At 40.4% G+C, this 22,682-nt stretch overlaps 1 pseudogene; it reads right to left on the reverse strand.

Moving 5' to 3' along the window:
* LOC123389136 overlaps positions 1-22,682 on the reverse strand; it is a 43,758-nt pseudogene that overhangs the window by 15,609 nt on the left and 5,467 nt on the right.

Below are 22,682 nucleotides of genomic sequence, written 5' to 3' on the forward strand. Positions count from 1 at the left end.
GAGCCTCTAATTCTACCAGAATATATGTAAGATTAAAATCCCAACATTTCCTAGAGAATAACAATGAATCTCTTCTCCCCATGATTGCTTTCTTTCTTTCTTTCTTTCTTTTTTAAAGGTTTTTATTTATTTGTCGAGAGAGAGCACAAACACATAAGTAGGCACAGGCAGAAAGAGAAGCAGGCTTCCTGCCAACCAACGAGCCCAAGGTGGGATTCGATCCCAGGACCCTGGGATCATGACCTAAGCCAGAGGCAGTGGCTTAACTGACTGAGCCACTGAGGCGTCCCCTCCCTATGATTTCTTTGAAAGTAAGTCGGCTTCATCAAAGTGAAGTTTAGACAATTACGGAATGACAAAAAGTTATTTGCCTCTTAAGCTACAGAGTAAATCTGACAAACGTGCATTTAAACCCAGTCAAGGGCTTTGGATAAATGAACTCTGACTACATCATATGATGTGTCAAGTTACATGAAATTCAGAATTAATTTTACTTGCATAGTTTGGAGACTACGCTTGTGTCTTTACACAAAATCTATCTAGTGTGACATAATGGAAGCAGGGTCCCAACCAGGAGATACTGAAAAAAAAAAAAATTCAAAGCTAGCTTCAAAATCCTGTAGAGTAGCAATTATCAGGGGGCAATGCTAGGTCAAACCAAAATCATCCAGGAAATTCGCAAACAGCAAATTGAAAATCGAAACCAACACTTACTGGTCTTACTTTGTCCAGAAGAGGCATGCCTTTGCTCTGAACAGCATGAAACTGTAACTGGTTAAATTCTGTGGCAATTCTCTCCAAAATCTCTCTAGTCCAGAGAGGGCTAGTAGAGACAATTAGAGAAGTGTAATTCCCAAAGTTAAAACCTGCTACCCCCACCGCCCCCCATGCCTTACAGCGCTCAGGCACCTGCACCTGCACGCCATCAATTTTCAGGACAAACTGTCTGTGCAGCAGGCCCCAGGTGTGAGGGGTGAGGAGCGGGGAGGTCATAGAAGCCACCGACGCAGCCTGGCCCGGGCCACAGGGCCCAGGCAAGGGGATGGAGCTATTTTAGGTCAGTGTGGGTACAACTGCATGTTTCCACCACGTTCCTCGGGCTCTCCCATTCGTGCCCTTCTTCTCCCTTCTTCTCCCATTCTCTAACCCCCTCCTCTCTCTTGCCCTGTCCTACCGTTCATACCCGAAGCCCCCTCTCTTCTTCTCTGCCTGCCTCATTCTCCCTCCCAAGTACCTCCCCAGTACCAACTACTGCTGTCTCCTCAATCAGCTAAAACTGACCGCCTAGCAGCAACCTGGGAAATCGCTCAGAGCAGCGGACTCCAAGTTTACATTTACCCAACGGCAGAAAGAGCAAGCTCGGTGCTCCGGGAGCTGGTGAGAAATCACTCACAGTGCATCTGCCATCAAGTGGACTGGATACACTTCCCTCTTGCCCCCCACATTAGAAAGCGTCAACCCCATTCAAAAGGAAGCCGAACAGTGAGTGAAAAAAAAAAAAAAAAAAAACACACAACAAAGGCCCCAAAGCCCCTGCTGGGCTCTATGAGGCATCCCACATCTGAGGATGGGCAGTCAGGTAGTGAGGAAACACACTGTAAGGAAACCCAAAATGTCTGGAGACCTGCCACGGTGTGCCCCGTCCCAGAGCATCAGAACTGGTGTGGAGGGAAGGGCAGGCAGCGCTAGGCAGGACCAATGCCAGAAGCCTAATCCCAACCTCTACTGACTGATCCCATGCGCATTTCCTATTTATCCTTATCTCGGCATTTCTGGGCCTGGCAGAGCATAATGGATTTACCATGCGCTGATGCTGCTCTGGCTTTCCTGACTCCAGAGCTCAGAGCTGCTCTTCTGGAGAAAAAAGTCCTCCAAGGTAATTCTGAGCAAGAAAGCGCACAATGTCTGTTTATCAAGGACAGTGTTGCAAAGGGACAGGATTGTAGACACAGAGCTCACTGAGGTGTTTCTATCCGAGGAGCACAGCAGCAACAGCAAAGACGGGAAGAACACTGGAGGGCCAGCTCCCCAGGGGCCGAACGTGGACATGGCTGGAGGGGCTGCAGGCGCTGCCAAGGGCCGCAGCGAAGCAGAGCCGCTGGAGACACACGGGCTGCAGAAGGGCCGCGTACAGACTTTCTGCTAAGTGTGGACGAACGGGGGCAAAAGCACGAGTGCTACGGGCTAGAGACACAAGCACAGTGGAGGCTGACCACTTAGTTGAATGCCTTGATGTGAAAGGGGGCAGAGACCTAGGACCAGAGAATTGCTTCCTTTGGGATGTGTCCGTTCTTAATCTCCATCATGAGACATGTGGAGCATATGGTCTCTCAAGTTCCTTCCAAATCTAAAACCTTAATTCCTAAAATTTAGAAACCTAACTCCGCCTGCAGGGGGAGGGACTGTTAGCCTCACACAACAGAGCACGCAGGGCACCAGGTGACCTTGATGCAGGCAGCCCAGCTGGTATGTGCAGGACCAGCCCGGGCTACTCCCACTGCACCACTGTGCGTCTCATGGTGCTGACAGGACCTAACTACTCATTTTCTGAGTCATTCATCTACCCTGGCTGATTGAAAATTCACACCAGGAAGGGAACAAGACAATCACAGTATAACAAAGAGAGCCATCATCTTTTTCCTATTTCATAAGCTTTTTCTTTCCTGTTTGTAAATTTCAACTGGATGTGTCCTATACTGTTTCATAATAATATAATGCTGGTGCAAAATACATCAATGGTAATACTCTGGGCATGTCTAGGAAAAAAAATGAGATGGAGAAAAACCAAGATGAATGGTAGGTATGCCTTAAAGATCAACAGGACTTTGCTAGTCCTCAGGGAAGGTGATTCCAAATATACTTTTCCACTGCAAGCATAATGACGTGTTGGAACTGTGGTCTATAACCAAAGGGTTTATAGGAACGTGTTATAGATTTCACCATTTCATGCTCTCCACTCTCCTGGAGCTACATTCTAGCCACAAACCTGGATTTTCTTCTTGTTCAGAAATGAATTCTAACTAAGCCGTCCCCGCCTAATTAGACTGGATGTGAAGTATTAATTTATGTGCTACTTAGTTAAAAAAAAATGCTTACCTGCTTGCTTCTAGTGCAGAGGTTTCTTTAGAACTTTGTGAATTTAAGATTTTTTCAATCTTTTCAACTGATCAAATAACTTGTATAAGCCTCAACACACACATCTATAAAAATAAAAATTAAGCAAACAAAAAACGTCACCATCTTTACTCTTAATCATCTTTATTTCCCATGCTAAATGCAGGAAAATATAAGACCAAAAGTTAACTTCAAATATATAGGGCATGCTATATTTTGAATATTTCTATGAAACACAGAATTCTCAAGAATTCAAATCTTAGTTCTAGAATAAGCATACTTCCATATTCTATTGCAAGTTTATAGAGAAAAAAAAAAAACCCGACTTTGCTTTCTCATATTCTATACTCTTATTTCTTCTTTTCCCCATCCTGAATCTTTCTATGGGCATTTCTTTCCTATTTTTTTAAAAAGATTTGTTTATTTGAGAGAGAGAAAAACTGCATGTGCCCATGCAGGGGAGGGGCAGAGGGAGAGAGAATCACGAGCAGACATCCTGCTGAGCACAGAGCTCAATGCGGGGCTCAATTTCATGACCCTGAGATCATGACCTGAGCCAAAATCAAGAGTCGGACGTTTAACCACCTGAGCCACCAGGCACCCCTCCATTTGTTTTCTTATGGCCCTTTATTCATGTTTTAACTTTGGCTTCCGATCATACTGACCCTCTCAGTTTACATGTGCATATACCTATATACCCAAGCACCAAATCATTAAAGACCTTTTACACTACAAATATTATCAAAGAAGTTGAGGAACATTATGAAAACTCTCATCCTAAAAGAACAAAAAATACAAAGTCATCCATTCAATAAATAGTTACTGAACACCGCTGGGAGCTCGACATTCATTCCGACGGGGGGTGGGGGAGGAGGGGGGACACGAGAAAATAAAGCAAGAAATACACCCTGCTCTCATAAAGCTTACTGTTTTGTCTGGAAGCGCATGACAAGCATTCTTTGGATAAAAGCTGTGAGGAGATCCAGAGGCGAATTAAACAGAAGGTCCCTCAAACAGGCTTTCTCCCCACTGAGATTTTAACAAATATGCTAATAATACACATAGAAAACATTGTACAGAGCAGCAGGCGAGAGTCAGAAGCCCAGACTCCCAATGCCCGCTGTGCCCCTACATCGTTATGATCATGAATGACATCGGGGACACTTGAAACTGGAGATAGCACTAAGGGGCACACTCCCGGGGTGAGCCCTCAGATGTACAGAGCCGTTGCCTGTCTCACACACCTGAAACTAAGCCAACAACACCGCATGCTAACTACTGGGAATCGAAAAAAAAAATTAAAGTGAACACCAGAACATAAAGAACACAGGATCAGAAAATAACAACAAACCTATGGCAGAATCCTGAGTTTGCTTTGGAAAGCCCACTTCTCCCCTAGTCTCTAATATAGGCCTATTTTCTTTACAGGGCCGCTGACAATTTATACAGTCGTTAACTGTCAAGTGCTGCACCGACAACAGTTATCATTGTTTCTTGTTCTGGAAAAAGTGGGTGATCTTGAGATCGTGTGGGTACCTCTAAAATTCTGTCTTATTATTTCAGGTAGATAACGTGACATAATGCATAAAATGCACATGCGTGAGAGCTTTGAAAAAAAGCTGAATAGTGCTGACAAGTTCGCGGAGACAAGAGGAGAAGGCTTCAACTGGCATGCAGCATAAGAAATCTACTGGAGGGTACCTTTTTCTTCCTTATGTCCTCTTGTTTACACATTCGTTCATCTACTGCCCGAATTCCTTAACTGACAGATGACCTGAGACTCTTTAAAAGAATAATAAAGAAAACGTATTACAGACATTGTTTTGTCACATTATCAAGTTCCTACATCTCATTCAATTCCACAGAACTTAATACCTGTGCACCAGTACTATGCAGATATTGAAAAAAAAAAAAAAAAAAAAAAAAAAAACATGATATACCAGACACAGTTACTGTTGAGGGGACTCATGATCTGGGGGCATAATGACACGAAGGCAGGGTCGCATGGCCAGAAGAAGAAGAATGACACATATACAGTGAAAGTTATGGGGATGAGGGGGCTTAGAATGGAGAACAGATAATATGAAGCAAAGTACAGGAGAGTCTGGAAATGCGACGGGGCTCGAATCGGACTCTGAAAGCCATGTGTACACAGCTGCCGAGGTGGGGAGGGGATGGGGAGCAGATGTAAGTGCACACACACTCAGGGGCAGGGTCAGACAGGCACACAGCCATGTGCACTGCAGGCTTCCTTCTGGAGAGAAGCAAAATAGGAATGGAGGGCCAACTTCACTGAGATGAGGTCTTTAGATTCTGCATATTTTGGAGAATGAGAGAATGTCAAAGCACTGATGCATGATGATGAAATGTGGGTATGGAAATACCAGGAATCAAGAATGAAGAACAGAAGACCAGAAAAAGGCAGAGCACAGAGGTAGAGAAACATGTCCAGAAGCTAATGAATAAAGAGATAATTAGGAATTAGGGCCAAAACAAAGGTTAACAGAAACAACTAGAATGAAGTAGGCATATCACACAAAAATTCCACAGGAAGGTGAATTAATTCACTCCATCAACATTATGAAACACCTCCTGGACGTCAGTATTGTGGCAGCCCACAGGGATACAATGAAGACAGATATAGTCGTATCCCTCAGTGGTCTGAGAATCTCACAGAACAGCTTCAGAGTTGGGACCAGAAAGGCAGGTCAGGCCTGTGGCTGAGCAGGACCAAAGTGGCCATAAAAACAGGCCATGGAAAAGGGAGGGGATACGGTGATGGCAGGGGGTGAGGTGGGACGGGAGCCTGTGTGAGTAGAGCAAATCTGCCTCCAGGGAGGGGGTTCGAGAAGAGTGGGAGGCCAAAGGAAGGCTAGGCTTGGGAAACAACACCACTATGAGCCCCCCGGGAGGAAGAGGCACACCAAGGAGGCAGTGGGAGAGCCCCACAGCGGCTGGTGTGGAATCCAACAGCGGACCACGAAAATCCCTTCCATTCCAAGGAAAAGTACCTTTAACAAGATTTTGTAAAATTCAAATGAGACATAAACCATGGAAAGTATTGGCTACCTCAAGGCACAACTCAAGATTTTTACCTATTTCACAAACTCTTTCCTGCCTGCCCCTCCCCTAGGCTTCTCAGCACTGATATTTCCGTGACTCTGCATTTTTCTTGGTTCTAACCATGTACTGTGTCTTCCCTTAAATTATGTTCTCCTTATATTCTCTCTAGGATGCAGGCACTGTTTAAGGGGAGGGATGCACGAGGCCACTAAAGCTAGAGGAGACACACAAGGAAGGATGGTGTCGTTTATGACAAGTTTACGACAGGGCATCAGAACGGACAGAGGCCGGAAGTCAGGGCACCAGACACAGATGGGGGGGGCCGGGGGGGAGACAGGGCAGCACAGTTTTCTGTTAGAAGTGATGCCACAACTCCCCCTCCACTGTTCACCCAGGTGGAGTTCCTATTCCCAATGGCTTAGAGGTGGGGAGTCCCATTCACACAATAGAGATTTTTCTGAGAGAACATGCAAATGTAACATTTATTAAGTATTATATTTTATTTATATTATCCTTCAGTTCCATTAGGGATTACACAGTTTTTGTAGATCAGCCCAGGAACCTAACCACACGTAGATTACGTGGGGGGGGGGGGGATATTTACAAAATTACAAACTGTTAAAATACAAGTCATTCATAAGTTAGAAACCACTTACATCTGACCAAAGTGGCATTAATAAGTTGAATTTGGAAATATGCTTCCTCTCCCCTGACATCTTATGGTTGTCTACTCTGAGAATATGTCTTCTTCAAATCGAACATGTTTTTTGAGGTTTTTAGCATATGCAAAAACAAAATCATTTACAACTCTTCTGAAGGTGAATATTATAATCATGAACCATTAAAATAAATCCACCAGTACCACCCAACTAACAGATGAAAGAATTCTTAGAGAAAAGCCGACGAGGACAACAGGCATCACAGCAGACTCTTTTCATTAATTGGGGACTTACCAGAACTTCTCGTAACTGTCCCAAAGGCACAGAAAGTTGATTGAGGGCTTTGTCCATGCCAACCTAAAGGCAAAACCAGGTTGGCACAAACACATCACGATAAGGAGTAATAGTGACGTATCTATTTAACGATCAAAGCAGTACCAGATTTAAGTTATTTTTTTGGCACAACCGTATTTTGCTACATAACTAGCTAAACAACAGAAGTGTTATTTGGCCATTAATGTAGTTCATAGAATATGAAAAAAATCTGTTGAAATACATGAAACTATAAAAATAAGGGAAGTCATGAGAAACGAAGTTTCCTTTAGAACAATTTGCTTTTAGATGACATTTTAAATGAATGTGAAAAATTTTCACAGAAGGTGAACAGTTCTCTGTCTGTAATTGATGATACTCAGCCAGCTGATGTGAAAGTCTGACGGGCTACGTCTCTCTTAAACATTATTATGAGCCTTGAGAAAAATAGAAATTAAACAGAAGTAAAATTTTCTAGGTTTTTAATCCTATTGGGATATTTATCTTAGTGGTATATTTCCCAAAAGCAAATGTGCATCATTAATTTTAATGCTTCTTGAAATTCCCACGGAGCTGCAACTTTCTGTGCTTCTCTGGACAAACAGATTTAAAACAAAATGAAGCATCAACAAGGAGACTTTTCTGCCAAGTAACAAAATTCAAACATTTCTTCTAAACGGCTTTTACAAACAATTGATAAGCTCACTGCAAATCATTCTTATATTTTTATAAAACCAAACTTTTTAAATATCAATATTGGCCAATGTTCCCTCAACCTAGCTCTGGCTAACAGATATACCTGGGAGTAAATTAAACATTGTAAGAGTGGTGGACATTTGCTCCTACAAATTAGTCTAAATCAAGGAAGACTTCAGGGTAATCACTTAGCAACTAATAAAACAACCCCTTGGGTATTATTATCCTTTACTTTTCACTGTTGACTAATGAATTTGAAACATAATCAAACTAGAGCAACCTTAAATGAATAAAAAAAAAAAAACAAAAAAATGTATTCCAAAAAGTTTAGTTCTTTTATTAATGAAATTGGTAATTTCTTCAAGTTTCTGGTGGGGTTGGTGGGGTAATCAACTGAAAGGTTTCTAAAAACTCTGCCCTTTTAATAAATATGAAGGAGAGAGAAAGTGTGTGTGTGTGTGTGTGTGTGTGTGTGTGTGTAGGACTTGTGAATTTCAGGTTTACCAAGTTTGTGGAAAGGTTGACAAAATCTGCATAATCCTTGTTGATGAGCTCGACCATGGCTATTTTAAGAAGTTTATAGTAGAGTTCCAGATCTCCTCTTAGTTCCTCCAGCTGGACACGCTTCCTACAGTCAGACACAAAGTGATCGACGTCGAAATCTTCCTGAAAATCAAACCAGAAAGAAAAAATGATTGCACTGATACCACATTTTACATAGAAAAATAAGATCAGAGAAAGAATAAGAGGCCGTATTACTGCAGGGGAACACACACAGGGACATCAGGGGGTCTGCTCACTTCCTAAGATTATGGGAAAGGGGGCCCCTCACCAAGACCATTCTCTCCTGTTGCCTAACTCTACAGGTATTTTATTTCTTTTAATTATACATTTCAAAGAGGCTCTTCTTAAAATAGAAACAGCTTTTTCTTCTTAATTTTAAAAGTAACAAATGTTCACTGTCAAACTTTCAACCAACCAAGAAATACTTATGTAAGAGAGAAAAAAAAAAATCACCCACTCTCTAATGCTCTGCAGTTAAGCACTGTTAATGTTTATTTTTCTTCACTATTTAACACAGCGATTCACATTCTTCCAGACTTTGTTTTGGTCTTTCTCTTTACTTTTTTTTTTTTAAGATTTTATTTATTTAAGAGAGAGAGACGGAGAGAACAAGTGGGAGAAGGGGCAGAGGGAGAAGCCGGCTCTCTGCTGAGCTGGGAGCCTGATGCCAGGGTTCATTCCAAGACCCTGAAATCAAGACCTCAACCGAAGGCAGACGCTTAACTGACTGAGCCACCCAGGTGCCCTAGTCTTTCTCTTTAAAATATAAATTACTTTTGGGGTGCCTGGCTGGTTCAGTGGGTTAAGGCCTCTGTCTTTAGCTCAGGTCATGATCCCAGGGTTATGGGTTCAAGCCCCGCATTGGGCTTTCTGCTCAGCAGGGAGCCTGCTTCCCTGTCTCTCTCTCTGCCTGCCTCTCTGCCCTGCCTGCCTGTGTGATCTCTGTCTAATAAATAAATAATTTTAAAAAAAAAATAAAATATCAATTACTTTTTAAAGAAACTGACATATAATGGACACATGTTAGTTTCAGGCGTACAACATAAAAATTCCATATTTTTATCTGTTGTGAAATGATCACCCTAAGACTAGTTAACATCCATCACCAAACATACACATTTTTTTCTTGTGCTAAGAACTCTTAAGCTTTAGCAACTTTAAATATATAATAATATAGGGCACCTGGGTAGCTCAGTGAGTTAAGGCCTCTGCCTTCGGCTCAGGTCATGATTCCAGGGTCCTGGGATCGAGCCCCACATCAGGCTCTCTCCTCAGCAGGGAGCCTGTTTCCTCCTCTCTCTCTGCCTGCCTCTCTTCCTACTTGTGATCTCTGTCAAATAAATAAATAAAAATAAAATCTATATATATATATATATATATATATATATATATAATATACTATGCAGCCATCAAAAGAAATGAAATCTTGCCATGTGCAATGACGTGGATGGAACTAGAGGGTATGCTGAGTGAAATAATCAGAGAAAGACAATTATCATACAATCTCCCTGATATGAGGAATTTGAGAGCAAAAAGTGGGGGGTGTGGGGGTAGGGAAGGAAAAAAAATGAAACAAGATTGGATTCGGAGGGGGGCACCTGGGTGGCTCAGTGGGTTAAAGCCTCTGCCTTCGGCTCAGGTCATGATCACAGGGTCCTGGAATCGAGCCCCACATCGGGCTCTCTGCTCAACGGGGATCCTGCTTCCTCCTCTCTCTCTCTCTGCCTGCCTCTCTGCCTACTTGTGATTTCTGTCTGTCCAATAAATAAATAAAATCTTTAAAAAAAAAAAGATTGGATTGGGAGGGAGACAAACCATAAGAGACTCTTAATCTCACAAAACAAACTGAGGGTTGCTGGGGGGGGGGGGAGGGTGTAGGGAGAGGGTGGTGGGGTTGTGGACATTGGGGAAGGTATGTACTATGGTGAGTGCTGGGAAGTGTGTAAGCCTGACAATTCACAGACCTGTAACCCTGGGGCTAATAATACATATTTCTAATAAAAAATAATAAAATAAATATACAATAATACACAGTATTATTTACTACAGTCACTATGATGTACATTACATCCCCAAGGCTTATCTTATTAACTGGAAGTTTATACCACTGGACCCCTTCATCTATTTCCTCCACAACCTCGCCTCTGGCAACCACCAATCTGTTCTCTATGACTTCATTTTGTTTTGTTTTTTAGATTCCACATGTGAGGGAGATCATACAGTATTTCTCTTTCTCTGTCTGACTTATTTCACTCAGCACAATATCCTCAAGGTCCATCCATGTTGTTGCAAATGGCAAGACTTCCTTCTTTTTATGGTTGAGTAATATTCCATCGTATACACACACATTTTCTTTATCCATTCACCCCGTTGGTGGACACTTTAGTTATTTCCAAGTCTTGGTTGTTGTAAATACTGTGATACTCACTACTGTGAGTGTGAGTCTTGCTGGCCGCTAGAGCCAGGTGATCTAGAGGTATACCCTGGGTAGCAACTGCAAACCTCGGGGCATCATACGAGCATTCAAGCTCCTTTCCAGGAGATACCAGAAAGCAGAAGCGAGGTAGAGGGACAGCGCAAAGATGGTACCCATCAGCTCCATCTTTGGAGAATACCTTACTAGGCTCCCAGATCATGTGTTAAATTAGATGCCTGCCCCTCAGGGCTTTAAGATAAGCAAATGAGCCTCTTTCACAGAAATCTGAACCCATTTCAGTCTGCTGCTTCTGTGCTGAGTTCCAGGGTGGGTCAGTCTACTCGCGCGCGACTGCTTTAAGAACTGTTTTCTCAGTTTGCTATAGCCTTGTGGGTCTCATGGGTGCAAGCTCTGATGGCTTTCAAAGCTGGATGTTTTGGGGTCTTGTCTCTTAGATGTACGTCTTGGAAGTTGGGGTGCCAGAAGTGGGGCTCAAACCCTTTGCTCCTCAGGGAGAAGCCTGGGGTTTTGAGTACCCTCCCAATCCCAGGTCGCTGTACCAGGGGTGGGGTTTATGGCAAGACTGATTCTTACTTCAACATAGGTTTTTTTTTTTTTCCTTACTCACCTAATGTGTAGGAGTCACTCAGCTAGTTGTAGGGTTTTTTCCACAGGAAATTTTTTTCCATATGGAGCTATATAGATTCAGTGTGTATTCATAGAAGAGATGAGTTCAAGATCCTCCTATGCCACCATCTTGAATGGAAACCCCAGACCTTCTCTATGTATGTGTGTACACACACATATGTGTACACACACACACACACACACACACACACAAATATTCATGCTCTTCTAAACTATTTCCCATCTAGGGGCACCTGGGTGGCTCAGTGGGTTAAGCCTCTGCCTTCGGCTCAGGTCATATCTCAGGGTCCTGAGATCAAGCCTCACATCAGGCTCTCTGCTCAGCTGGGAGCCTACTTCCCCCCCCTCTCTCTGCCTGTCTCTCTGCCTCCTTGTGACCTCTCTCTCTCTCTGTCAAATAAATAAATAAAATCTTAAAAAAAATAAAAAATAAAAACCCATTCTATTAAAAAAAATTTCCCATCTAAAAATATAACTTGAATGTCTTTACGTAAAACACATACATTTCTATTAATATTTTATGTGCATGCTGAGTGTCCCATTGAACAGATGTTCCAAATCTTTCATAACCTATTTCCAAGTATTGGTCTCACAGGATTAGCTATCCTGTGTTTCCCCTTTACAATACTGTGATACCCCGGTAGGCTTATATGCTTAGAGGCAATAAATTACTATCTACTTCCCCTGTGACTCTGCTACTCCATGACCTGTTTAGTCAGCAAGAATCAAATGTGATGATTCCCAAACTAGTTAAGGACACCTACACTTACGTAATTTACAGCTTCATTAAACACTATGTAAACCAACAAAATATGACTGCAAAAAAAAAAAAAATCACTGTTCTTTTGAAAACTAACACAGCTACTTTGGAAAGATTTGATACAAAGAAATCAATAAGAAAATTTTTGCTAAGTTAGGTATGGGTGAGATGACCAAGTACCAGGCAGGGAGGGAGTGATCACAGGATTCTCACTCAATTCAGTTAAAGAAACTGAAACTGAATGCAAAAAAAGACAACATAGAAAGCTTTTTTTAAAAAGATTCTTTTTATTTATTTGAGACACAGACAGACAGTATGAGCAGGGAAAGGGGCAATGGGAGAAGGAGATTCCCTGCTGAACAGGGAGCCCAATGCGGGACTCCATCCCAGGACCCCGAGGTCATGACCTGAACCGAAGGTAGATGCCTAACCTATTGAGCGACCCAAGTGCTGTGATAACTCAGAAATCTAATCTGCAGGCCAGTTTCCAGAGAAAAGACCTGGCACTGTTTCAATGGAGAATAAATGTACATATATTTTTTCCAAATAAAATGCTAAAAACTGTATGTACCATTCCCTAAGAGTACTTGTTTAAACTGACTTTTTTAGTTAATCAACCAAAGACTGACCCTGCTAGTGTCGGAGAGAAGGACTTCATACCAAACCGTAATTTCACAGTCATCTACAGAAAGCCACCTGCTTCTTACACTGGTGACCAAATTAGCCTGGACCTTTCTCTCCTGAGACCATCTCAGACCTTACATCATAGTTATGTAGTACATCACGGGAGGGGGTCTCGGTTCATAATCCTGGCCATCCTACTCACCAACTGTATACCTTTAGGTCGATCACTTTCCCTGCCTCAGTTACACATTGTTGAAGTTCTTGAACTTCATGATGGCATTCTAAATTGTATAACTGGGGTGCCTATGTGGCTCAGTTGGTTAAGCATCTGCCTTTGGCTCAGGTCATGATCCCAGTCTCTTGGGTTTGAGTTCCACATCAGGCGCTCTGCTGAGCAAGGAGCCTGCTTCTCCCTCTGTCCCTTCCTCCTGCTCCCTGCACTCTCTCACTCTCAAATAAAATCTTTAAATAAATAAATAAATAAATAAATCATATAACTTAGCCTCAGTGAACAAATGCTATTAGGTAATATTAGTACTCAACTTACCATTTATGCATTTGTTCTCAGATAAACAAAAGTTGCATAACACATGACTAAATAACTCGGAACATCTGTGAATACTGGGTTAGGCAGCGTTTGCTGTGAAAAGCAAACCCAAACTCACAGTGCCATAATAGAGACCCATTTCACTTAACCAAGAATGGTTTTACTACTTTAGGAATGGTTTTACTTTATAGTGTAGATTTCCCAAGTATTCAAAAAGAAAGTATTTACAACCCATACATTTATGGTCAACTGATTTTTCACAAGGATGCCAAGACCATTTAATGGGGGGAAAAACAGTCTTTTCGAGTGCCTACTACTGGGACAAGTGAATATCTACATGCAAAAGAATGAACTTGGAACAGCAACGTCACACATACACAAAAATATAACTCAAAATGGATCAAAGATTTAAATGTAAGAGTAAAAACTGTAACACTCAGAGAAAACAGGTGAAAATCTGTATGACTTTGGATCGGGAAAAGCTTTCTTAGACATGATACACAAAGCAATAAGAAATATTAGATAAGCTGAACTTGATCAAAATAAAAACTTTCGTGTGTCAAAGGACACTACGGAGAACGTGAAAAGACAACCCACAGAATGGGAGAGAGTATCTGCAAATCATTTGTCTGACAAGGACCTAATAACCAGAATATGCAAATATACTCTTAGAACTCAACAACAACAAAAAGACAAATAACCTAATTTAAAAACAAGCCAAAGACTTTTGAATAGACATTTCTCCAAAGATGATACACAGACGGTCAAGAGCACATGTCGGGATGTTCGACATCCTTAGTCATTGGGGAAATGCGAATCAAAAGCACATGCAGATGCCACGTCACACCCACTAGGACAACTATGGTAAAATAAGAAAAAGAAAAAGAGAAAAAAAAAGAAGAAGAAAAGTGCTGGCAAGAAGGCGGAGAAGCTGGAACCCTCCTGTATTGTCGGTGAGAATGTAAAATAGTGTGGCTAAGGCAGCAAACAGCTCGGTAGCTCCTCAAGAAGTTACACACGTACAATTACCCAGCAGTTCTACGTCTAGGGGTATAACACCGACAGAACTGACAACAGATGTTCCTGCCACAACCTGTACGTGAATGTGCACAGCAGTGCTGCTCGTAACAGCCAAATGAGTATATACCCAACGTCCATCAACTGATGAATGGATACATAAAATGTGAAGAGCCTCTTACACAACCATAAAAAGGAATAAACTGTTACATGCTACAACATGAGTGAAGTCTGAAAACATTCTACTCTCAGGTTAAAGGAAGCCAGACACAAAAGGTCACGTGTTATACAATTCCACTGATATGAGATGTTCCAGAAAAGGCAAATCCATAAAAACAGAAAGTAGATTCATGATTGCCAGGGAATAAGGGGAGGGGAGAATTGGAACTAAGAGGTTTATTTTTCGGGTGATGGAAGCATTCTGGAATTAGACAAAAGTGACGTATGTACCATATACACAGTAAATATACTAAAAACCAGAGAAGAGTACACTCACTTTAAAATGGCAACTATTATGCTTTGTGAATTATATTTTGATGAAAAATGAAACAACTTAAATATCAACAAGTTAAATGCTAGGATACATTAAAAAAAATCCAAAGTAACACTAATCACAGGAACAATGGAGTAGCTACATGAATTTCAGACAAAGCAGATTTCAGAGAAGGAAAATTATCAGGCATAAAGTGCAGCATTACATAATGATAAAGAAATCGACTGACCAAGAAGACACAATTATCCTTAATGTATGTGTGCCTGATCAACACAGGTGAGACACAACCTAACAGAACTGCAGGGAGAAATAAACAATTCCATTATCACAGCTGGTGACTTCAACACTTCTCCATCAGTAATGGGCCGATCCAGCAGCAGGGCAACAAGGATCTGACAGATGTGGACATTCAGTCCAGACATGGCACACTCAACACCACCATCAATTACCGTACAACAGATGTACACAGACAATTTCGCCCAGTAATAGTGCAACACACATTCTTCTTAAGCTCATATGGAACACTCATCAAGACAGAATAATTCTGGGCCACAAAACACAACAAATTTTTAAAAATAAAAATTATACCAAGTATGTTCTCAGACCGCAATGGAATTAAAAATCAGTAACAGAAGATAGCTGAAGAAGTCCAAAATACATGGAGATTAAATGACACACTTCTAAATGACAGGAGACCAGTCTCAACAAAATACAATGTAGCAAAATGTGTGGAATGCTGCTTAAAGGGAAAATACAGTACTGAATGCAAATATTAGAAAAAAAAAGATTAAAGTCAATAATCTAAGCTTCCATTTTAGGCAACAACAACAAAATCAAATCTAAAGTAAGGAGGGGCTCCTGGGTGGTTCAGTTGGTTAATCATCTGCCTTTGGCTCAGGACATGGTCCTAGGGTCCTGGGACAGAGCCCTGCATCAGAGCTTCCTGCTCAGGGAGGCTGCTTCTCCATCTCCCATTCCTCCTGCCTGTATTCCCTCTCTCACTGACTCTCTCTGTGTCAAATAAAATCATTAAAAAAAAAAAAAAAACCCTAAAGGAAGTAGAAAAAAAATAAAAATTAGAGCAGAAAATCATGTAATTAAAACCAGGATTTTTTTTTTTAAATCAATAAACCCCAAGTCTGTTTCTTTGAAAACATCAATAAAACAGATACACCCTTAGCCAGGCAAACAAAGAAAAAAAGGTAGAAGACATAAATTACTAATATCAGATGAAAGAAGGGAGGGCTACTGCTAACAATCCCAATCACTGTAAATTCACCCAAACATTTATGGAATACTACACAATTCTCTAAAATCTCTTCCAGAAAGTAAAACTAGAAGGAATACTTCCTAAATCATTCTAGGAGATCATTATTACCCTGACACCAAAACCAATACTAGAAGAAAAGAAACTACAAACTAGTATCTCTCATGAACACAGACACAAAAATCTTCAACAAAAATTAGCGAATAAAAGCAAACACTATATTAAAAAATTATACACCAGGGTCATGTAGGATTTATTCCAGGTATGCAACATTAGAGAATGTTCAACATTAGAAAATCAATGTGATCCATCATATCAACAGAAAAAAAAAATCACATGATCATATCAATGAAGGGAGGAAAAAAAACATTTAACAAAATCCACACCTCTTCATTATTAACCCTCAGGAAACTAGGAATAGGAGGACTTCCTCAAATTGATAAAGAATGTCTCCAAAAATCCACAGCTAACATGATATTAATACAGAAAATAGAAGACAGGGAATCAAGGCAAGGATGTCCCTCCTACTACTACTATTCAATACTATACTGGAAGGCCAAACTAATGAAATAAGGTAAGAAAAGGAAACAAAAGGTATATAACCTGGGAAAGAATAAAACTTTGTTCACAGATGACATGACTGTCTACAGAAAATACAAAGACTTCACACCCCACACCCTCCTGAAACTAGTCAAGTGATTATAGCAAGTCTGCACAATACACAGTTAAAATACAGAAGTCAATTGCTTTCCAATGATGTATCAGACAAAGGGCCAGTATTCAAAATTTATAAAGAATTTATCAAACTCAACATCCAAAAAACAAAAAAATCCAGTCAAGAAATGGACAGAAGACATGAACAGACCAAAGAAGACATCCAAATGGCCAACAGACACATGAAAAAGGGCTCCACATCACTCAGCATCAGGGAAATACAAATCAAAACCACAATGAGACACCACCTTACATCAGTCAAAATGGCTAAAATTAACAAGTCAGGAAACAACAGATGTTGGCGAGGATGTGGAGAAAGGGGAATCCTCCTACACTGTTGGTGGGAATGCAACTCTGGAAAACAGTATGGAGGCTCCTCAAAAAGTTAAAAATGTAACAACCCAACGACTTAGCAATTGCCCTATTAGATGTTTATCCAAAGTACACAAAGTGATTTGAAGGGGCAAAAGCACCCCGATGTTTATAGTCAAACTATTGAAAGAGCCCAGATGTCCATCAACAGATGAATGGATAAAGAAGATGTGGTATACACACACACACACACACACACACACACACACACACATTACTCAGCCATCAAAAAGAACAAAATCTTGCCATTTGCAAGGACATGGATGGAACTAGAGGAAGACAAATACCATATAGTTTCAGTCACATGTGGAACTTAAGAAACAACAGATGAATATAGGAGAAGGGAAGGAAAAATAGAAACAGACAGGGAGGCAAATCACAAGAGACTTAACTACAGGAAACAAACTGAGGGTTACTGGAGAGGGGAAAGTTGGGGTAACTGGGTGAGGGGTATTAAGGAGGGCACTTGTTGGGATGAGCTCTGGGTGTTGTATGCAACCAATGAATCACGAAATTCTAACCATGAAACTAAAAGTACACTATATGTTAACGAGATTGAATTTTAATTAAAAAATTTAAAAAGTCAATTGCTTTCGTATATACCAGCAATGTACAAGTGGAATTTGAAGTTAAAAACACAAGACCATTTACATTAGCATACCAAAAAAAATTAATACTTAGGTGCAAATCTAACGAAATATGCACAAGATCTATATGAGAAAAAGTATAAAATTCTGATGAAAGATAACAAGCAAGGTAAGATGTGAAGTGGAAAGAAAGTCCATAATCTTGGGTAAGAACACTCAATACTGTTAAGAGGTCAGTTCTTCCCAAACTGATCGACAGACTCAATGCAATCCCAATCAAAATGCCAGGAAGTTATTCTGTGGATACCAACATGTTGACTCTAAAATTTGGATGGAAAACTGGAAAACCAAGAGTCCCAGAGTAGTCAACAAAATATTAAAGAGCGGGGAAAAAAAGGAAATTGAGGATTGCCACCACCCAATCTCAAGACTTACTATTAAAGCTATAGTGATTAAGACAGAAGGTGCCTGGCAAAAGAGACAGGTGCTTGGAACAGAGTGGAGAGCCCAGAACAACATCCACACACACAGGCAAAGGCAACTCAATGGCAAGGACAGTCTTCAACAAATGGAACCGAACAATGGGACATTGATAAGAAAAAACAAACAAATGAAAAGAATAAAAACAAACTTTTCACACCTTTCACAAAACCTAAACGTAAAATGCAAAACTTCTTAAAGATGACATAAGAAAAAATGTAGGGATCCTTGGATTTGGCAATGACTTTTCAGATATAAAACCAAAAGCATGATCTACGAAAGAAAAAAATGGATGAGGGCGCCTGGGTGGCTCAGTGGGTTAAGCCGCTGCCTTCAGCTCAGGTCATGATCTCAGAGTCCTGGGATCGAGTCCCACATCGGGATCCTTGCTCCGCAGGGAGCCTGCTTCACCCTCTGACTCTGCCTTCCACTCTGTCTACCTGTGCTCACTCTCGCTCGCTCTCTCTCTGACAAATAAATAAATAAAATCTTAAAAAAAAAAAAAAAAGAGAGAGAGAGAATGAAAAGACCAGTCACAGAGTAGAGAAAATATCTGCAAAACACATCCATGGTAAAGGACTTAAAATAAGAAATATAATATAAAGATGTCTTAGTAGCAACAAGAAATCAAACCTAATTTAAAAATGTGAAAAGAGCGGTGGCTGGGAAACCCAGTCAGTTAAGCATCTGCCTTTAGCTCAGGTCCTGGGACTGAACCCCACACTGGGCCCCCGGCTCAGCGAGGAGCCTGCTTTTTTTCCCTCCCTCTCCCGCTGCCTGCTGCTACCTCTCCATGTGCTTGTGCTGTTAATAAATAAATAGAATCTTTAAAAAAGAAAAAAAAAGGATCTGAAAAGATGCTCAACTTTGTATGTCATTAAGAAATTGCAAATTTAAACAAGGTACTATTACATATCACGTAGAATATAAAAAATCCAAAGCACTAGTAATACCAAATGCTAGCAAGGATGTGGGACAACCGAACTCTCATTCACTGTTTGGTCAGAATGCAAAATGGGAGGCACTGTGTGAGACAGCTTGGCAGTTTCTCACAGAACTAAACACATTCTCACTATAAGATCAGTAATTGTGCTCCTTTGTATTTACCCAAAAGAGCTTAAAACTAGTGTCCACACAAAAACCTGCACACGGATGTTTACAGCAGCTTTATTCTCTGAAGTGCCAAAACTTGGAAGCAATCCAATCTCCTTCAGTAGGTGAACAGGTACACTGTGCCACACCCACACAATGGATTATTCGACAATTAAAAGATGAATTATTAAGCCACAAGACTTCGAAGAACCTTAAATGCATATTGCTAAGTGAAAGACCAGTCTCAAAGGCTAAATACTATATGATTCCAACTCTATGGCATTCTGGAAAAGGTAAAAATTAACCAACATTTTTATTTTTTTATTTATTTTTTAGGTCATCTCTATACCCAATGTGGTGGCTAGAACTCACAACCCCGAGATCAAGAGTCAGATGCCCTAGCAACTAAGCCAGCCAGGTGCCTCTGAAAAGGTAAAACTCTAGACAGTCAAAAGATCCCGGGCTGAGGGGTGAGCGAGGAGGGTGCAGCAGAGAGAGGAGAAGAAACAAATAGATGAGGTACAGGGGTTTTCAAGGCAATGAAACTAGGCTGTAAGATACCAACAGTAGGTAAATAACATTATACATTTGTCAAAACCCACAGAACTATAGAAAGAGGAGTGAACCCTAATGTAAACCATGGATTTTAATTAATACTGTATCAATGCTGGTTCATCAGTTGTAACACATGTACCACAACAATGTAATACATTAATAATAGGAGATAGTGAAGTTAGAAGAAAAATATCTTCTCTTTGTACTCAGGGGTATTTCCTATCTGAACCCAGTTAAAGTACAAATCCCCCAAAAGGCCAGAAGTTGGGAGATCACAAGAGGTGTTGGAACACAGGAAAATAAATGAGCAAACCAGACAAGCTGCAGGTAATTAAGAACCATTAACCATGAGAGAAGCAGTGACATCACTCAAAATTAAAACCAAGTAGAGTTTAAAAGTTTAGCTACTTTACTAACTAGCTGCAATCAGGGATGGCAAACAAAGACTAATTCAAAGTAACCTGGGAATTAATCATTTAAAACTTACCAATAATCTGAAATTAGTAGCTTTAATGCTATGAAAATTACATGGAATTTGGAAAGATTGAAGTTCTCTAAGCTGCCAAGAAGTAAAACACTCCTTCCCAGATACATGGACTTATAAAATCACTATATACTATCTCCACGAGAAGCAGAATCCCCCAGAACCATCACTCTGTAATGATGAGAAGTACTAAGAGGGCATATGAAATTTATGAGCTCTGCCCTGAAACATGTCCCATTTCATCGAGACAAAAAAACCAAAATAGTTAAGCACTAATCTGCACACTACATAGGGGTTGAAAGACATAGAAAGTTTGTGTGAGCTCACGTATGTGTGTGTTTCCAACCATTCTTGAAAACAATGGACAACAGAGATGAATAAATGTCCCTGTATATCCCATAAATATTCCTCAAATATTTATCATGCAACTCCAGCTCTGCTCTAAGACCTGGGGACACAGTCATGAAAAGAAAAGACAAGGTCTCTGCTTTTAAGGAGCAGATATTCTAATGCAGAAATGAGAAAATAAATATGTAAACAAACATTATATTAATGAACAGTGATCAAATAGTGATTAATGAATAGTGATCACAGCTAAAAAGAAAACAGGACACAGTAAAGGTCTGAGTGACAAATGGGATGTATTTTAACTTGGATGAACCAGGAAATATAGAACAATGAGTTGAGATCCAAATGACACAAAGGAGCTAGCCACAGGAAGTGTGGGAAGAGTGTTCCCGCCCAAGGTATCAGCATGTATACAAAAATGTCCTTGGAGCTCTTCCCTCCAGCCCCTGCTCTCAAATCTCTGACCCAGCTAGGTGGGGACATAATCTAGGACTTGTGTCTCCCAAAACTCATTCTAAATCTTTGTTCGGTGACTAAATTATTCAAGCTTGAGAAATTAAAAACATATGCTAACAAGATCTTCCCACCATCTACAGAGAGATCATCTTAAAAGCATCATGAAATAGTAACACTGAAATTCTAAAAAACTTCTGTTCTAACATTTTCATCAATTTTATATCAAACTCCTTTGTTGAATTTATATACCCATTTGACATATTTATGAAGAGAAAAAAAAAAAAAACCCTACATTCCGTAAATGTATTTATCCATCTAACAAATATTTGAGTACCTAATTACACTCTGTTCCAGCTGATTTCTTCTCTTTATCTCTTTTTTTTTCCCCTCAATTTAACACCAATCATAATCTATGTAGGCTTTTAGTTCGCTTTTCAAAATTAATTTCTTGAGCTATTTAAAGGAATTATCCAGTGCTAGAGTTCTCAACACTGGTCACACATTAGAATCACTTAAGGAACTTTTTTTTTTTTAAGATTTTATTTATTTATTTGACACAGAGAGAGAGATCACAAGTAGGCAGAGAGGGAGGGAATCATGCTCCATGCTGAGCAGAGTGTCCCATGCAGGGCTCGATCCCAGGACCCTGAGACCATGACCTGAGCTGAAGGCAGAAGCTTAACCCTCTGAGCCACTAAGGCACCCCCTCACCTGAGGAACTTAAAAACAAAAAGCCCAAAGGGCACCTGGCTCGTTCAGTCACTGGAGCGTGCAGGTCTTGATCTCAGGGTTGTGAGTTCAAGTCCCATGTTGGGTATAGAGATTACTTAAAAAAAAAAAAAAAAAAAAAAGAAAGAAAGAGCCCAAGCCCCAGTTTTGTGATTAATTTGTTTAAATGTTTCAAGAAATTTGATGCTAAATGTTGTAAGACTAGTTAAATAACAAAAAGATATATTTACATAATACTTCTTCTTGCTCTCAAATTTTGAACAAAGAACTTACTAATAATCAATAACTTAGTAGGCCAACATTTTATTTAAATAAGTTTTATGGTACTACAAAGAGTGAATTAGAAAATCAAAAGCAAGGAGAAATGGGCATGGTGTGAACATGGGGAAGCAAGAGAAAGCAAGAAGTATGTGACCGGGAAGCGAATGCTTAGCTCTGAGATCCTTCTCTGAGAGAAGGACAGATTAAAACCTAAAAAGAAAGAAAAGAAGGATCCCATGCACTCAAGGAAAGAGAAAGTCCCCCAACATCCCTCCTGCTTTTTCCAATATAAACACACAGCTGGGCCGACTTACCACATCCTGGTTGGTACCGACTTTATCAACTTTTCTATTTAGGCCAAACTTGACCGGTCAATGATGGACGGGCTGTGTGCCAAGTGTACCAGTTGTACAACTGACTGTGT

The sequence above is a fragment of the Mustela putorius genome, unplaced genomic scaffold (assembly GCF_011764305.1).
Source record: "Mustela putorius furo isolate JIRA1106 unplaced genomic scaffold, ASM1176430v1.1 tig00003952_pilon_pilon_pilon, whole genome shotgun sequence".
NCBI classification, from domain to species: domain Eukaryota; kingdom Metazoa; phylum Chordata; class Mammalia; order Carnivora; family Mustelidae; genus Mustela; species Mustela putorius.